General features: G+C 40.5%; 1 long non-coding RNA gene across 1 annotated transcript in view; it reads right to left on the bottom strand.

Moving 5' to 3' along the window:
• The window catches only part of LOC149748755 (uncharacterized), a 45,137-nt gene extending 26,926 nt beyond the window's left edge, over positions 1-18,211 (bottom strand). Inside the window, exon 1 of the long non-coding RNA XR_016393874.1 lies at positions 1-18,211. This exon is cut by the window's left edge and continues 22,194 nt beyond it. This is a non-coding gene — a long non-coding RNA (uncharacterized LOC149748755).

Raw genomic sequence — 18,211 nt, 5'->3', positions numbered from 1 at the left:
AGTGACTTAAACAAAGTATATTATGTAAAATTTCAAAATGCCAAAAGTAAATAAAAATAAATAGTAAATCCTAAAAGATTTCCAAAATAATTATACATTAATTTTCACCAATTTTTAAGTCAGTATATGTATATTGTAGAGAATTTAGAAAAGCATAAAGAACAAAAATCACCAATAAGTCTATCATTCATATTTCGTTAAGTTTCCTTCCAGCTATATGGATAATCATGCACGTATGTTAGCAAAATAGGGATGAATATATATATATATATATATATATGTATATATACATATTTGTTTCATACGTAATTTTATACTTTGCTTTTTCCAAAATAATGTTATATTCTAAACATTACATGGCTCTAAATATTCTTTATAAACATGACGTTTAATGGCTGTAAATATTAAATTTTATGGATATGACATTGTCTTTTAACCAATTTTCTATTCACTGGTACTCAGATTGCTGCTAAAAATAGTGTAGTGCCGCTTTAAATAGCTAGTGCATAAACCTTTGAAAGCCTGTCTGATTATTTCTTTAGGATGGATTCTGACAAGCAGAGTAACTGTTTAAATGGCAGTAACTATGCGTTGGATAATTATACCTATATTTAGGACTCAATGCATATGGCCATTATCTTGGAGAAGGTCTAAACAATTTACAGAAGATATTCAAAGGGGGTTGCAGGGGTGTGAGGTGAAGTGACCAGGTTGACTTGGGAGTTAGTAGCAGAATCACAAATGGAACACAGTCCTTAAAACTTCCAGTCCAGCAGACTTTGGACCCCCCACCCCCTTCCCATTGCTTTCTGTAGAAGCTGGCAGCAGTGCTCAAGTTCCTTGTAGAAAAAGACAGGCAGCATATAGCACCCAGGACTCAGAGTGTTTGGCAGTAATATAAGACATGGTTTCACATCGTTCGTATTTTCCATTCTCATTAAAACATTTACTGACAGTCTGTGCCAGTCAGGTTGTAAATGAAAGTGGGGTCCGGCTGCTCGCCGCTCAAAAGCCAATGAAGAGGACAGGTTGGTTGACTCCTGAGGAGGACCTTCAAGATGGTGGAGGAGTAAGACATGGAGATCACCTTCCTCCCCACAAATACATTAGAAATACATCTACATGTGGAACAACTCCTACAGACACCTACTGAACGCTGGCAGAAGACCTCAGACCTCCCAAAAGGCAAAAAACTCCCCCACGTACATGGGTAGGCAAAAGAAAAAAGAAGAAACAGAGACAAAAGAATAATGATGGGAACTGCACTTCTGGGAGGGAGCTGTGAAGGAGGAAAAGTTTCCACACACTAAGAAGCCCCTTCACTGGCGGAGACAGGGTGTGTGTGTGGGGGGAAGCTTCAAGCCACGGAGGAGAGTACAGCAACTGGGGTGCAGAGGGCAAAGCAGAGAGATGCCCGCACAGAGGATCAGTGCCGACCAGCACTCACCAGCCCGAGAGGCTTGTCTGCTCACCCGCCAGGGCACGTGGGGCTGGGAGCTGAGGCTGGGGCTTTGGAGGTCAGATCCCAAGGAGAGGACTGGGGTTGGCTATGTGAACAAAGCCTGAAGGGGGCTAGTGCGCCACAGCTAGCTGGGAGGGAGTCCAGGAAAAACTCTGGAACTGCCTAAGAGGCAAGAAACAAGTGTTTCAGGGTGCATGAGGAGAGGAGATTCAGAACACCGCCTAAATGAGCTTCAGAGATGGGGCGCGAGCCATGGCTATCAGCGCGGACACCAGAAACGGGCATGAAATGCTAAGGATGGTCCTGCAGCCACCAAGAGTCCTGTGTGCAAGCACTGGTCACTATCCACATCTGCTGTCCCGGGAGCCTGTGCAGTCCGCTACTGCCAGAGTCCCGTGATCCAGGGACGACTTCCCCAGGAGAACACACGGTGCGCCTCAGGCTGTTGCAATGTCACGCCAGCCTCTGCTGCCACAGGCTCACCCTGCACTCCGTACCCCTCCCTCCCCCCAGCCTGAGTGAGCCACAGCCCCTTAACCAGCTGCTCTTTTAACCCACTTGTGTCTGGGCTAAGAACAGACATTAGAGGGCGACCTACATGCAGAGGCGGGGCCAAATCCAAAGCTGAACCCCGGGAGCTGTGCGAACAAAGAAGAGAGAAAGGGAAATTTCTCCGTGCAGCCTAAGGAGCAACTGATTAAATCTCCACGATCACCTTGAGGTACCCTGCATCAGTGGAATATGTGAATACACAACGGATCATCCCAAAATTGAGGCTGTGGACTTTCGGAGCAACTGTAGACTTGGGGTTTGCTGAATGCGACAGACTAGTTTCTGATTTTTATGTTTATCTGAGTATAGTTTTTAGCACTTGTTATCATTGGTGGATTTGTTTATTGGTTTGGTTGCTCTCTTCCTTTTTTTAAAATTACTTTAGTTTTTTATTTTAATAACTTTTATTTTATTCCTTTTTTTTTCCTCCCTTTTCTTCTGAGCCGTGTGGCTGACAGGCTCTTGGTATTCTGGCCGGGTGTCGGGCCTGAGCTTCTGAGGTGGGAGGGCTGAGTTAAGGACATTGCACCACCAGAGACCTCCTGGCTACACGTAATATCAATCGATGAGAGCTCATCCAGAGATCTCCATCTCAATGGTAAGACCGAGCTCCACTTAATGACCAGCAAGCTCCAGTGCTGGACACCCTATGCCAAACAACTAGCAGGACAGGAACACAACCCCACCCATTAGCAGAGAGGCTGCCTAAAATCATAATAAGTTCACAGACACCCCAAAACACACCACTAGACACGGTCCTGCCCACCAAAAAGACAAGATCCAGCCTCATCCACCAGAACACAGGCACCAGTCCACTCCTCCAGGAGGCCTACACAACCCACTGAACCAACCTTACCCACTTGGGGCAGACACCAAACACAAAGGGAACTATGAACCTGCAGCCCAAGAAAAGGAGACTGCAAACAGAAAGTTAAGCAAAATGAGAAGATAGAGAAATACACAGCAGATGAAGGAGCAAAGTAAAAAACCCACCAGATGAAACAAATGAAGTGGAAATAAGCAGTTTACCTGATAAATAATTCAGAGTAATGATAGTAAAGATCATCCAAAATCTTGGAAATAGAATAGAGAAAATACAAGAAATGTTTAACAAAGACCTAGAAGAACTAAAGAGCAAACAAACAATGATGAACAACACAATAAATGAAATTAAAAATTCTCTAGAAGGAATCAATAGCAGAATAACTGAGGCAGAAGAAAAGATAAGTGACCTCCAAGATAAAATACTGGAAATAACTACTGCAGAGCAGGATAAAGAGAAAAGAATGAAAACAATTGAGAACAGTCTCAGAGACTTCTGGGACAACATTAAATGCACCAATAGTTGAATTATAGGGGTCCCAGAAGAAGAAGAGAGAAAGAAAGGGACTGAGAAAATATTTGAAGAGATTACAGTTAAAAACTTCCCTTATATGGGAAAGGAAGTAGTTAATCAAGTCCAGGAAGTGCAGAGAGTCCCATACAGGATAAATCCAAGGAGAAACACACCAAGACACATATTAATCAAACTATCAAAAAGTAAATACAAAGAAAAAATATTAAAAGCAGGAAGGGAAAAGCAACAAATAGCATACAAGGGAATCCCCATAAGGTTAACAGCTGATCTTTCAGCAGAAACTCTACAAGCCAGAAGGGAGTGGCAGGACATATTTAAAGTGATGAAAGGGAAAAACCTACAACCAAGATTACTCTACCCAGCAAGAATCTCATTCAGATTTGACGGAGAAATTTAAACCTTTACAGATAAGCAAAAGCTAAGAGAATTCAGCAGAACCAAACCAGCTTTACAACAAATGCTAAAGGAACTTACTAAGACAGGAAACACAAGAGAAGGAAAAGACCTACAATAACAAACCCAAAACAATTAAGAAAATGGGAATAGGAACATACATATTGATAATTACCTTAACTGTAAATGGATTAAATGCTCCAACCAAAAGACATAGACTGGTTGAATGGATACAAAAATAGCACCTGTACATATGCTGTCCACAGGAGACCCACTTCAGACCTAGAGACACATGCAGAGTGAAAGTGAGGGGATGAAAAAAAGATATTCCATGCAAATGGAAATCAAAAGACAGCTGGAGTAGCAATTCTCATATCAGACCAAATGGACTTTAAAAGAAAGACCAGTACAAGAGACAAAGAGGGACACTACATAATGATCAAGGGATTAATCCAAGAAGAAGATATAACAATTGTAAATATTTATGCACCCAACATAGGAGCACCCCAATACATAAGGCAAATGCTAACAGCCATAAAAGGGGAAATTGACAGTAACACAATAATAGTAGGGTGCTACTATTAGCACCCCAATTTCACCAATGGACAGGTCATCCAAAATGAAAATAAACAAGGAAACACAAGCTTTAAATGACACATTAGACCAGATGGACTTAATTGACATTTATAGGACACTCCATCCAAAAACAACAGAATACACTTTCTTCTCAAGTGGTCATGGAACATTCTCCAGGATAGATCATATCGTGGGTCACAAATCAACCCTTGGTAAATTTAAGAAAATTGAAATCATATCAAGTATCTTTTCCGAGCACAATGCTATGAGACTAGATATCAATTACAGGAAAAATCTGTAAAAAAATAAAAACACATGGAGGCTAAACAATACACTACTAAATAACCAAGAGATCACTGAAGAAATCAGAGGTAATCGAAAAATACCTAGAAACAAATGACATTGAAAACACGATGACCCAAAACCTATGGGATGCAGCAAAAGCAGTTCTAAGAGGGAAGATTACAGCAATACAATCCTACCTCAAGAAACAAGAAACATCTCAAATAAACAACCTAACCTTACACCTAATGCAATTAGAGAAAGAAGAACAAAAAAACCCCAAAGTCAGCAGAAATCATAAAAATCAGTTCATAAATAAATGAAAAAGAAATGAAGGACACAATATCAAAGATCAATAAAACTGAAAGTGGTTCTTTGAGAAGATAAACAAAATTGATAAACCATTTGCTAGAATAATCATGAGAAAAACGGAAAAGATTCATATCAACAGAATTAGAAATGAAAAAGGAGAAGTAACAACTGACACTGCAGAAATACAAAGGCTCATGAGAGATTACTACAAGAACTATATGCCAATAAAATGGACAATCTGGAGGAAATGGACACATTTCTTAGAAAAGCACAACCTTCTGAGACTGAACCAGGAAGAAATAGAAAATATAAACAGACCAATCACAAGCACTGAAATTGAGACTGTGATTAAAAATCTTCCAACAAACAAAAGCCCAGGACCAGATGGCTTCACAGGTGAATTCTATTAAACATTTAGAGAAGAGCTAACACCTATCCTCCTCAAACTCTTCCAAAATATAGCAGAGGGAGGAACACTCCCCAACTCATTCTATGAGGCCACCATCACCCTGATACCAAAACCAAAGATGTCACAAAGAAAGAAAACTACAGGCCAATATCACTGATGAACATAGATGCAAAAATCCTCAACAAAATACTAGCAAACAGAATCCAACGGCACATTAAAAGGATCATACACCATGATCAAGTGGGGTTTATACCAGGAATGCAAGAATTCATCAATACACGCAAATCAATCAATGTGATACACCATATTAAAAAATTGAAGGAGAAAAACCATATGGTCATCTCAATAGATGCAGAAAACGCTTTTGACAAAATTCAACACCCATTTATGATAAAAACTCTCCAGAAAGTAGGCATAGAGGGAACTTACCTCAACATAATAAAGGCCATATATGACAAACACACAGCCAACATCGTTCTCAATGGTGAAAAACTGAAACCATTTCCTCTAAGATCAGGAATAAGACAAGGTTGCCCACTCTCACCACTATTATTCAACATAGTTTTGGAAGTTTTAGCTACAGCAGTCAGAGAAGAAAAAGAAATAAAAGGAATCCAAATCGGAAAAGAAGAAGTAAAACAGTCACTGTTTGCAGATGACATGATACTATACATGGAGAATCTTAAAGATGCTACCAGAAAACTACTAGAGCTAATCAATGAATTTGGTAAAGTAGCAGGATACAAAATTAATGCATAGAAATCTCTTGCATTCCTATACACTAATGATGAAAAATCTGAAAGAGAAATTAAGGAAACATTCCCATTTACCATTTCAACAAAAAGAATAAAATACCTAGTAATAAACCTACCTAATGAGAAAAAAGACCTCTATGCACAAAACTATAAGACACTGATGAAAGAAATTAAAGATGATAAGAACAGATGGAGAGATATACCATGTTCTTGGATTGGAAGAACCAACATTTTGAAAATGACTCTACTACCCAAAGCAATCGACAGATTCAATGCAATCCCTATCAAACTACCAATGGCATCTTTCACAGAACTAGAACAAAAAATTTGACAGTTTGTATGGAAACACAAACTACCCTGAATTGCCAAAGCAATCTTGAGAAAGAAAAATGGAGCTGGAGGAATCAGGCTCCCTGACTTCACACCATACTACAAAGCTACAGTAATCAAGACAGTATGGTACTGGCACAAAAAGAGAAATATAGATCAATGGAACAGGATAGAAAGCCCAACAATAAACCCACGCACATATGGTCACCTTATTTTTGATAAAGGAGGCAAGAATGTACAATGGCAAAAAGACAGTCTCTTCAATAAGTGGTGCTGGGAAAACTGGACAGCTACATGTAAAAGAATGAAATTAGAACACTCCCTAACACCATACACAAAAATAAACTCAAAATGGATTAAAGACCTAAATATAAGGCCAGACACTATAAAACTCTTAGAGGAAAACATAGGCAGAACACTCTATGACATAAATCACAGCAAGATCCTTTTTGACCCACCTCCTAGAGAAATGGATATATAAAAAAATAAAGAAAGAAAGAAATGGGACCTAATGAAACTTAAAGCTTTTGCACAGCAAAGGAAACCATAATGGGACGAAAATGCAACCCTCAGAATGGGAGAAAATATTTGCAAATGAAGCAACTGACACAGGATTAATCTCCAAAATTTATAAGCAGGTCATGCAGCTCAATATCAAAAAACAAACAACCCAATCCAAAAACGGTCAGAAGACGTAAATAAACATTTCTCCAAAGAAGATATATACAGATTGCCAACAAACACATGAATGGATGCTTAATATCACTAACCATTTGAGCAATGCAAATTAAAACTACAATGAGGTATCACCTGACACTGGTCAGAAAGGTCATCATCAAAAAATATACAAACAATAAATGCTGGAGAGGGTGTGGAGAAAAGGGAACCATCTTGCACTGTTGGTGGGGATGTAAATTGATACAGCCACTATGGAGAACACTGTGGAGTTTCCTTAAAAAACTAAAAATAGAACTACCATACGACCCAGCAATCCCACTACTGGGCATATACCCTGAGAAAACCATAATTCAAAAAGAGTCATGTACCACAATGTTCATTGCAGCACTATTTACAATAGCCAGGACATGGAAGCAACCTAAGTGTCCATTGACAGATGAATGGATAAAGATGTGGCACATACATACAATGGATTATTACTCAGCCATTAAAAGAAACGAAACTGAGTTTTTCGTAGTGAGGTCTATGGACCTAGAGTTTGTCATACGGAGCGAAGTAAGTCAGAAAGAGAAAAACAAATACCGTATGCTAACACATATATATGGACCCCCCCCCCAAAAAAAAATGGTACTGAAGAACCTAGGGGCAGGACAGGAATAAAGACGCAGATGTCGAGAATGGACTTGAGGACACGAGGAAGGGGAAGGGTAAGCTGGGATGAAGTGAGAGAGTGGCATGGACATATATACACTACCAAATGTAAAATAGCTAGTGGGAAGCAGCCGCATAGCACAGGGAGATCAGCTCGGTGCTTTGTGACCACCTAGTTTGCTTTATTTTGGATGCCAGCAACCGTCGGAGAGGGTGGACGCCTGTCCAAAGGCCAATTCCACCCCCCCACCCTTGACAATCAGGGGGCAAGAGCTTTTATAGACAGAGGGAGGAGGCTCAGACAGTCATCTCGAAACTGGTCGTCAGTGGTCTGACCAGCGTCATCTTGATTGTTTTAGGTACAGTTAATATTCAGTTCCAGGGTCGGTATGTTTCCATTTCTCTGAGGGCAGTTGTCGGAATTGTGGCAGCTTATGTCATGGCTACAGCCTGGTCATCATGTAATTAACTTCTTCCACTTGGTGGGGGTTTCCGTGTCTGTAAGACAGCTCACAGGATATGGCTCAGAATATTACCTATAGCACTTAAGGAGGAACTAATAAAGGTCCTTGACCTTGCTTAATGACTGAACTATTTTTATTTGGTCTCCTTTTGCTGTTTTCCTTCGTTTCTGCATTTTCTCACTTCTCTGATTAAACTTATTCTTTGGTTAAAGTTTTTCCACAAAAGCAGGCTGAGGACTTGGGGTGGGGGAGGGGAAGGACCATAGGGTCCTGCTCTGTTTCAAGGACATTTAATGCAGCCTAGCCTGAATGACAGAATGTGTCTTGAGCCCTCAGGTGGGGCATGGCAGGGGCTGTGCCAGGTGCTGGTAAGGAATCACACTGGAAGGATATAGACTGGGAAGAAATCTACAAAAAGAGTGCATACAGGACATAGACAGTGAGAGGGCATATATATAAACTGCTATTACATAGGTGTACTTGGGAGGGGGATGACCTCTTCCTGTCTGACTCAAGGATATTTATCATTTAGGATTTGCTTTGGCTGCATAGAACAGAAAATGCAACTCACCAAAGGGTGATACCTCATTGTAGTTTTGATTTGCATTTCTCTAATAATTAGTGATGTAGAGCATTTTTTCACGTGCTTTTTGTCCATCTGTCTGTCTTCTTTGGAGAAATGTCTATTTAGGTCTTCTGCCCATTTTTGGATTGGGTTGTTTGGTTTTTGGATATTGAGCTGCATGGACTGTTTGTATATTTTGGAGATTAATCCCTTGTCGGTCACTTTGTCTGTAAATATTTTCTCCCATTTTGTTGGTTGTCTTTTCGTTTGTTTGTGGTTTCCTTTTCTGTGCAAAAGCTTTTGAGTTTAATTAGGTCCCATTTGTTTATTTTTGTTTTTATTTTCATTACTCTAGGAGGTGGGTCGAAAAAGATCTTGCTGCGATTTATGTCAGAGAGTGTTCTGCCTATGTTTTCCGCTAGGAGTTTTATATCCAGCCTTACATTTAGGTCTTTAATCCACTTTGAGTTTATTTTGGGGTATGGTGTTAGGGAGTGTTCTAATTTCATTCTTTTACATGTAGCTGTCCAGTTTTCCCAGTACCACTTATTGAAGAGACTGTCTTTTCTCCATTGCATATTCTTGCCTCCTTTGTCATCGATTAGTTGACCATAGGTGTGTGGGTTTATCTCTGGGCTTTCTATCCTGTTCCATTGATCTATTTCTGCTTTTGTGCCAGTACCATATTCAGAATGGCCATCATCAAAAAATCTGCAAACAATAAATGCTGAAGAGGGTATGGAAAAAAGGGAACCCTCCTACAGTGTTGGTGGGAATGTAAATTGATACAGCAACTATGCAGAACATAATGGAGGTTCCTTAAAAAACTAAAAATAGAACTACCATGTGATCCAGGAATCCCACTCCTGGGCATATACCCTGAGAAAATCATAATTCGAAAATATACATGCACCCCAATGTTCATTGCAGCACTATTTACAATAGCCAGGACAAGGAAGCAACTTAAGTGTCCATCGACAGAGGAATGGATAAAGAAGATGTGGTACATATATATGATGTAATATTACTCGGCCATAGAAAAGAATGAAATAATGCCATTTGCAGCAACATGGATGGACCTAGAGATTATCATACTAAGTGAAGTAAGTCTGACAGAAAAGGACAAATATCATATGATATCTCTTATATGTGGAATCTAAAAAAATGGTACAAGTGAACTTATTTACAAAAAGAAATAGAGTTACAGATGTAGAAAACAATCTTATGGTTACTGGGGGGAAAAGGGGGAGTGGGATGAATTGGGAGATTGGGATTGACATATACACACTACTATATATAAAATAGATAACTAATAAGGACCTACTGTATAGCACAGGGAACTCTACTCAATACTCTGTAATGGCCTGTATAAGAAAAGAATCTAAAAAAGAGTGGATATATGTATATGTGTAACTGATTCACTTTGCTGTACAGCAGAAAGTAACATAACAGTGTAAATCAAGTATACTCCAATAAAAATTTTAAAAGAAAGAAACAAAGTGTTAAATAAGATAGAATGTATTCCTCTCACACATAAAATAAGTTCAGAGGTTGTGAGTGGAGGAGTGCCCCACTGAAGTACTTTATTTTTAATGACGATTGAGCTGGGAATGGTGACAGGTCCAAATAGGGAAGATAGAGTGAGGGAGATATCCTTAGGAAACAGCTACTTGATGAGATGTCAAGAAGGACTGAAATGAACAGGGTAGGATGAATGCAAGAGATTCTGGAGGGAAGAATCAGATAATTGGTGTCTGAGTGGAAAATTAGGGCACAAGCAGGAAGGGGAAAAAATGACATCAAGGTTTGGGAGGGCCGCATCTTTGGGGGAAGATAAGTTTCCTTTCAGGCATATGGACCTTGTGGGGAAGGCTTCGATCAGTTTCTTGAGAGCTAAGCCTGAGCTGCTGTGGCAGTCACTCCAGGACAGTGTAGGGACCTCGTGTGAGGTTCTGAAGTGTCAGCCTGATTATGCCGCCCGTGAAGTGGTGCTTTGGTTCTCTCGGGAAGGCACACCTCTCAGCACTGATAAGATAAGTGGAATCAGGATGAGAAAAGTTTGGCTGGAAAATTACTGAAACCTAAAACACTGATACTCTGTATCAACTGGAGAGACCTAGAAAAAAATCGTTATGATGATTGCTAGGAATCCTCCTTTAAGACCCATTCAGTGCACATTCTTTTTTTTTTTTAGTTTTGTTTTCTTCTTTTGAAAACAATAATGTCACCTGTAAAAATAAAATGTGAAATATAGAAAGGTAGGAAAATATATAATAAAACAAAGCAGTAACTTTATCATCCAGAGATCATCTCTGATAACATATTTCTGTATCTTTATGTGTGTGTGTGTATGTTTGTATAATGGAAATTATGTATTTTATGCCAAACTGGGTATATATTTTGTAATTTTTTTTGCAATTTTAAAATGCTGTGAAAAAACATTGTGAATATCTTTCCAGGTAACTCAATGTTTTTCTTAAACATCATTTATATAGGTTGTATAATATGCCATCACATATTTAAAACATTATAATATTTAACCTGATACATATTTAGAAAGTGCCTGTTGTTTTCCAATGATAAGCAACGTTCATGAAGTTAAAGTTTTATAAATCTCTCTCTCTGTAATGATTGATTATCATAAATTCCTACAGATAGAATTTTGAGGTCAAGGGGCACATACATTTTTAAGGTTTTTGATACATATAACCAAATTTCTCTCTAACAGCTTTTTCTTAAATTATAATCCCACCAGGATCATGATAGTGTCCATTTCTTCGCACTCTCATCGCTATTGGATATTTTTAGTATTAAAACATATTTGTCAGTTTAAAAAGTGAAAAATGTCTCATTATTGTTTAACTCTTCTACTTCTGTTACTGTGAAAAATATTGTTTAAATAATAAAATATTATTATTGGCTTTTTGTGTGGTCATTTATTTGTATCCCTGTTCCTTTATCTATTTGGATATTTTAAAATATTTTACAAGAGCTTTTTTTAAATATATATAGTGTATTCTATTTTTGCCTGTCTTAAATGTCAGACATTTAAGCAGAAAAAAATCTTCCCCATTTTGCATTTGCTATTTGTCTTGCTTCTGGTGATTTTATATATATATGAGTGTGTGTGTGTGTGTGTATCTAAAATTCTTTTCCTTTTTATGATTTCTTTCTTTTGCATAATGCTTAAAAATCCTTTGCCCACAATAATATTGAATGGATATTCACCTCTATCTTCTAATAGTACTTTTAGGGAGTAGAAGAAATGCACTAAGGGATCTGAGATAGAATCAGAAGACTCAGGCTGCTGGGATGTTTGGCAATAAGGAGGCAGGAGTCAAGTATGACCGAGTTTCCAGGCTTGGTAGACTTTGCGGAGGGTGGGACCAATGACTAAAACCAGGAATACAGGAAAAGGAACAAGTCTGTTAGGGTAGATAATGACTTCAGCTTTGCACATGTTACATTTGAGATGTCCTCCAGAAAGCCTGGTAGAAATGCCCAAAAGGCAGCTGGAACGAGGGTGTGAAATGCATGAGCGAGGCTGGGGTCTTAAGTACAAATATAGACGTCATCAGCAGACCCTTGATAGTAGAACAGCATTTTCTTTCCAGTGCATATCCCGGGCCAAACACTATGCCGAGCACTTCACTGCATTACTTCCTTTAGGCTTCTGACAACTTTAGGAGGTAGAAATTATTATCCTCATTTTATACACGAGGGGACAGGCGTACAGAAGTTAGATTACTTTACTGAGGTATTACGCCTGGTTAGTGGTGGGCCTCAAATGTGAAATCAAATAAGATGGTCTGATTGCTGAGCTTAATCTCTAGCCCGGTTTTCCCTCCTGTCACGGGAGTGGATGAACTCAAGCAGGCAAAGTCGGAGTCCCAAGGGTGGAGAATTGCCCTCTGGAGTGGTGGGCAGCAAGGAAGGGGAGAAGCCAGTGAAGGAATCTGAGAGGGAGATGGAGGGATGGAGGGTCAGGTGTGCACATGCTGACTGACAGTCTAAGCAGAATGCCCACAGTTTGATGACAGGGGCTTATATTTTATGTATTCCTGTAGATAAAGGAGACCCCACTCCTGACCCTGACCCTCAGAAAAATCTGTCACAGTGCTTTATGCCGAAAATATTTCTTGATTGGACCCTGATGGTGTGTCAGTAACTTTCCTGAGTTATCCTCCGAGCGAGAGACCGTACCAGTCGCTGTGTCCCCACTTGTTATGAATGAGGGGCTCATTCACGGGAGAATCTCAGTATTATTAAGCGATTGACTTCTCTGAGAGTAACAGCGGTAGACTCCTAGGTTTATACCCTCTACACAGGCTGGGTAAGATCACTCCCACGAACGAATAGCATGCCACTTTTTACTTGTGCTGCCCTTTTCCCTGAGTTGTTGAATGACTGTGAGATATATCCTTGTAACTTTGAATCATACATTTTTCTTTTCCTCCTTTATTAGATATTTCCCTACATACTTAGGACTTTGTAAAATATACAGTCAACCCCTTTTCCTTACAGCCTGAATATTTTTAGCAGTTTAGCAGAAACAAAGCTGGAGTAGAAGTCTGGGCCTGGGATTTATCACATGCAAAAGGAATGTGTTAGAGTAGGAAAAGCATAGGTTTAGGAATTAGGAGTTATAATTTTCATTCTGTCACTTTTGGGCAAATTATTTAAACTCGTTGAGCCCCATTTCCTTTATTATAAAGTGGGGATTTATACTAACAGAGTGATTGTGAGGTTTGAATAAATTAGCCAAGATAAGTGGCTTGGCACCCAATACAAGGAAACTGAAATTCTGAGTTCATACAGAATCATTTTGCTCCATGTTCTCAAATGCTTGCCTTTTGCCCATTCCATAGCTCATTTCCACTCATTCGTGTTAGGTGGGTTAGAAGGAAAATGAGTCCTAACTCACCATGTCTGTCCAATGCAAATCTAATGTGTGCAGCTACGGTACATAATTTTAGTTGTTGATAAATCTATTGCTGGCAATGATTTAGGGCACAGTCTGGTTTTCTTGGTTCAGACTAATGGAGGGTTCAGAAACTCCCTTGCAACCATTCTCTGATGATAATCAATAAATATCCTATTACAGCTTTTCTCTCTGGTGAAAAAGTCCAACATCAAAATTCTTGTAGACTGGAACGTACTCATTTCAAGCACTTCCCGTACAGAATCCATCTTGGCCTCTTTCCAAATAATCTAAAAAGTGTTGTGTACTTCCAGACAACAGCTGCACCTCTGAATCCATACTGGATGTAACTCCCTTGGCAAGTTAGCACGGGTTGTAGACAAGCCTACTAGATGAAAGGGGAACTCTTTGAAGATAAGAGAGAAATGAGCCTCAGCCTTAACTTGGCAGCACTATTTATTAAAATAGTGATTTAGGAGATTTTTCAAATGCCACTCTTAGTTGTAGATCTCATTTGAGAACGCTAACCCTCTGCTTCAGGTATGAACATTCTTTAGGACAGCCCTGGCTTGTTCCTGTGGTTCGGTGTAATTATTAATAGCGCCCCCATTCACTTTAAAGAATCTTGGTTTTGAGGATAAAAATTTACGGTCTCCTCTCACAGGCCTTTTCAGAGTAAAGTCCATCTTTTTGAAGACTGCATTAATCTAAAAAAAATTACCTTACCTGTCCTACAACATAGTATTTGGCACTCTGTCTTACAGTCATTTAAGTATTTCTTCAGAACAATAATTAAGAACTACAAAAGCTAATGAATAACTCCTTATGGCTCTCATTGCTGAAAGCAAATAAGGTAACTTCCTAGGGGCTCACCTTACACAGCTGGTCTGGGAGGGAAACATGAGGGTTTCAAGTTTATGTTTGCAAAGCCATTTCCAATGATTTAAATTCGTTTTTCCACTTCATATGTGTGAGTATATGTCCCCACACTGGACAAAAAGGAAACGGAGTCTTAGAGAAATCCTACTCTGTGCTGTCTGGAGTACCATTCATCCTTGAATTCTGAGCCTTTGTGGTCTCATTCCCCCTTTAGAGACTCGGGTCACCTGCCTTCCTGTTCTTCAGGAGAGGGTGTGCTGTGGTTTAGCAATTTGAGGGTAGTAAGATTGTCAAAACATCCCCGGAGATGCTTTTAGAGTTACTGCGGAAAGCGGGTTTCCATGGTGCAGGGCGGCTGCTGGGAGGAGTAGCCACATGGCACAAACCCAGGTCCTTTCTCTCTGGAGAGAAGGAGGGCCGGCTTGTCAGGATAAAGCCGGGCATCCTTGCGGACAGTCTGAGGCAGATGGAGTCGCAGGCTGAGACAAATGGGTTCTTATGAAGCCTCATAATCTGGGAGTACACGGAGGATAGAAAGACAAGGATGGTCTACCTGTTAGCTAATGCCCTTTTCATCTAAAGACGCTCTAGCCTGAATCTAGTTTATATTCTATTCCCACCTACCTGCCTTCCTGTTTGCAACCTAGTTCTGAGTAAAGGAAATAAGTTCAAAGCAAAGCAAGGGAGCACAGAAAGGTTTGCCCTCCAAAAACATGAGCTTGGAGAGCCCTTATCTTGGGGGGAAAATATACAGCAGCTGAGGAGAGAAGAGAGCCATGAAACCAGAAAGGAACTATGGCATAATGTTTGCTTTGAAATGGCCCTTCCACAGCCTTTCTCCCAAATCTCCTTAAGTGGGGCTGGTGGGGGGATGGAGTGCAGGATAGAAAACTCCACCTCTCGGGTAATGGTGCCATGGTGGAGGTAGTTAGAAGGCTGGGATATCACTCTTGCCGGAAGATGTCTAGAAGACCCAGAATTCTGAAATTTTAAAGTCAGAAGTACTCCCCAGAGATCTTGCAACCCAACTCCCTCATTTTACTTAGAGTCTTTCAGGATTTTACTGAACTGCTAGCCTGGGGTACTCACCAAGCTGCTTCAGTCTACAACATTTAAGAATTATAAACCGAGAGTCATTTCTTCCCACTGTGAAGCATGGTCATGAGACCTAAATGAGTGACTCTGGAAACGAACTGCAGTGCTTCCTGCCTAGCCAGGGAGCTCACTCACCATGCTTGGCGACTGTCCCCAGAGAGGCGGTGAAGGAAAGCTGAAACTTTAGGACCTGGTCCTTAATTTTGCATTCTTTTGCTTAAAGAGTCCCCTCCCCTCAAGTGTATAAGCTTCAGGTCCCAGAAAATCTGAATTTTGGTCTGCCTGCCCCACACAGTAAATCTAAACGGATGCTCCAACAGGCTCCTGATCAGAAGACGAGACCAGGTGAGCGAGGATGACTCAGCTGGATTGGCTGGGGGAACATGCTGGGGCCTGTGAAGAAGTTGGATCAGGCATAGCGTTGAGAGCTGGCTCACATGATGTCTCAAACTTCCACCCCCTCCTTGCTTCGACCACCATTAGCTTCTTTGCTTTCCTTTCTTTGTTTCTTTTTTTTGTTAACTTGTGAAAGCTTTACTGTTTTAAATTAAGTTTTAAAAACAGACCCAATCTCTAATCAACGTACAATGAATGATCTAGTTTTTCCATTTTGCGGGGTCAATTTTGTTAGTTGTGTTTTTCAAGGAATTTGCCCATGTTGCTTAAATTTCCAAATTTATTCACAGAAAGCTGTTCATAATATATTTTCATTATTTTTTTATGTCTATAAGAACTGATACTGACAATTTGTGTTTTCTCAAATTAGTTCTTGATCAGTGTACTAGGTGTTTGTCAATTTGTTATTTTTTACAAGGAACCACCTTTTGGCTTTGATGATTTTCTTTTTTATATTTGCTTTTAATGCCATTGTTTTGTACTCTCATCTTTATTTTTTAATTTTATTCTACTGTTAAAAATATTAGCTTCTTGCCCAGACCAAACTTGTCTTTCAGATCTACAGAACCAGAATTTTAGATCTGGTGGGGTCTTATTTTGCCATCACCCCTAGTTTTTTGCAGGCTCTCAAAATGGCTTAGGCACCTCAGGTTCCTGATCCACCCACCTGCTCCCATTCATGAAGCCTCAGTGTTGGCCAATGCTCTAAGCAGACAGACTACGTGGTCCACTTATTAGATATAACCTGCCTGGTGTTTCCCTGTGTGGGTAGAAATCAACTAATATATTACAAATTGTGTTTATTTTTCAGTTGTCTGTCTCTACTCACAAGAAGGTAAAGCTTTTGAGACTAGGAATCTCTGTCTGTGTTATTCCTTATCATCCCAAGCACGAATATATATCTGTTAAAAGAATAAATGGGAAAAAAACCAAAACAAAACTCTTTCATACTGAAAGATTTAAGTCTGAATCTGGCTTTCTCCTCACTGGCTGTTTGACCCTAGGTACATTACTTAAAATGTCTAGGCCTTGGTTTCCTCATTTGTAAAATGGGAAGAACAATGATATCTATTTTTTTTTTTTTTTCCGGTACGCGCGCCTCTCACTGTTGTGGCTTCTCCCGTTGCGCAGCACAGGCTCCAGGCGCGCAGGCTCAGCGGCCACGGCGCGCAGACCCAGCCGCTCCGCGGCACGTGGGAACCTCCCGGACCGGGGCACGAACCCGCGTCCCCCGCATTAGCAGGCAGACTCTCAACCACTGCGCCACCAGGGAAGCCCACAATGGTATCTATTTTTAAGACTGCTGGGTCGATTAGGTGACATATGTATAAAACCTGGCACATAGCAAGTGCTGGATAGATGCTTGCTAGTATTATTACCACGTAAAATAATCTGACTAGTTGTTTAAATTGTCTTTCAATGCTGCTCAGAGCTTTTAGGATAGGAGAGGTGGAGGCTAAAAGCATGGATGCCCTCAGCATTTACAGCCCAATTATCTTCCTGGTTAGACAGATTACTAGTTGAATAGGTGTGAAGGTGCTCAGTGTTCACACCCGCAGGCTGCTGACAGGTCAGGATTACCATTACCAGATCGCCAAGGAAGAAAGGAGGCTGGGGCAGCTGAAATGACTTGCACAAGGTCACTCACCTCGAAAACCAGGGCGTGCCGGACCCAAAACCAGCTCTTATGCCTCTTGAAATTGTATTACCTGCTGCCTTGCCTCCACGCTCTCTCTGCCATATGGGATGGTGGCGGGGCCCATGACCTCAAGAGCCCTGTGTTCAGCCAGGCTTTTTACTACCGTCTCGGCAATTCACTTAATTTTTTTGACGCTCTCGCTTGCAAAACTTGGAAAATAAAAACCACACCTCCAAGCTTTGTGGCCAAGATCACAGGCGAGTAAAGCACTTCGGAAAGATCACAGACGAGAAAAGCACTTCGGAAACTGTAAAGTGCTGTACGAATAACCTCTGCAAAAGGCATTTGCCTTGAGGCCCCCTAACTTATCGGGCCCGGGAGGCGCTCGGGTCTCCACCCCTCTCCAAGGCCGCGCGGCGCGGGGTAGGAAGGAGGATTAACCCCTGGGCTCCTGTCTGGGCGTTTCTCCAGGCGTCCGCGGAGGAGTTCCGCCCC

This window comes from Delphinapterus leucas, chromosome 7 (genome assembly GCF_059928025.1).
Source record: "Delphinapterus leucas isolate spDelLeu-1000000601 "Yukka" chromosome 7, BTC_Dleu_Yukka2, whole genome shotgun sequence".
In the NCBI taxonomy this organism is placed as follows: Eukaryota; Metazoa; Chordata; class Mammalia; order Artiodactyla; family Monodontidae; genus Delphinapterus; species Delphinapterus leucas.
This window is presented reverse-complemented; position numbering and strand designations above follow the sequence as displayed.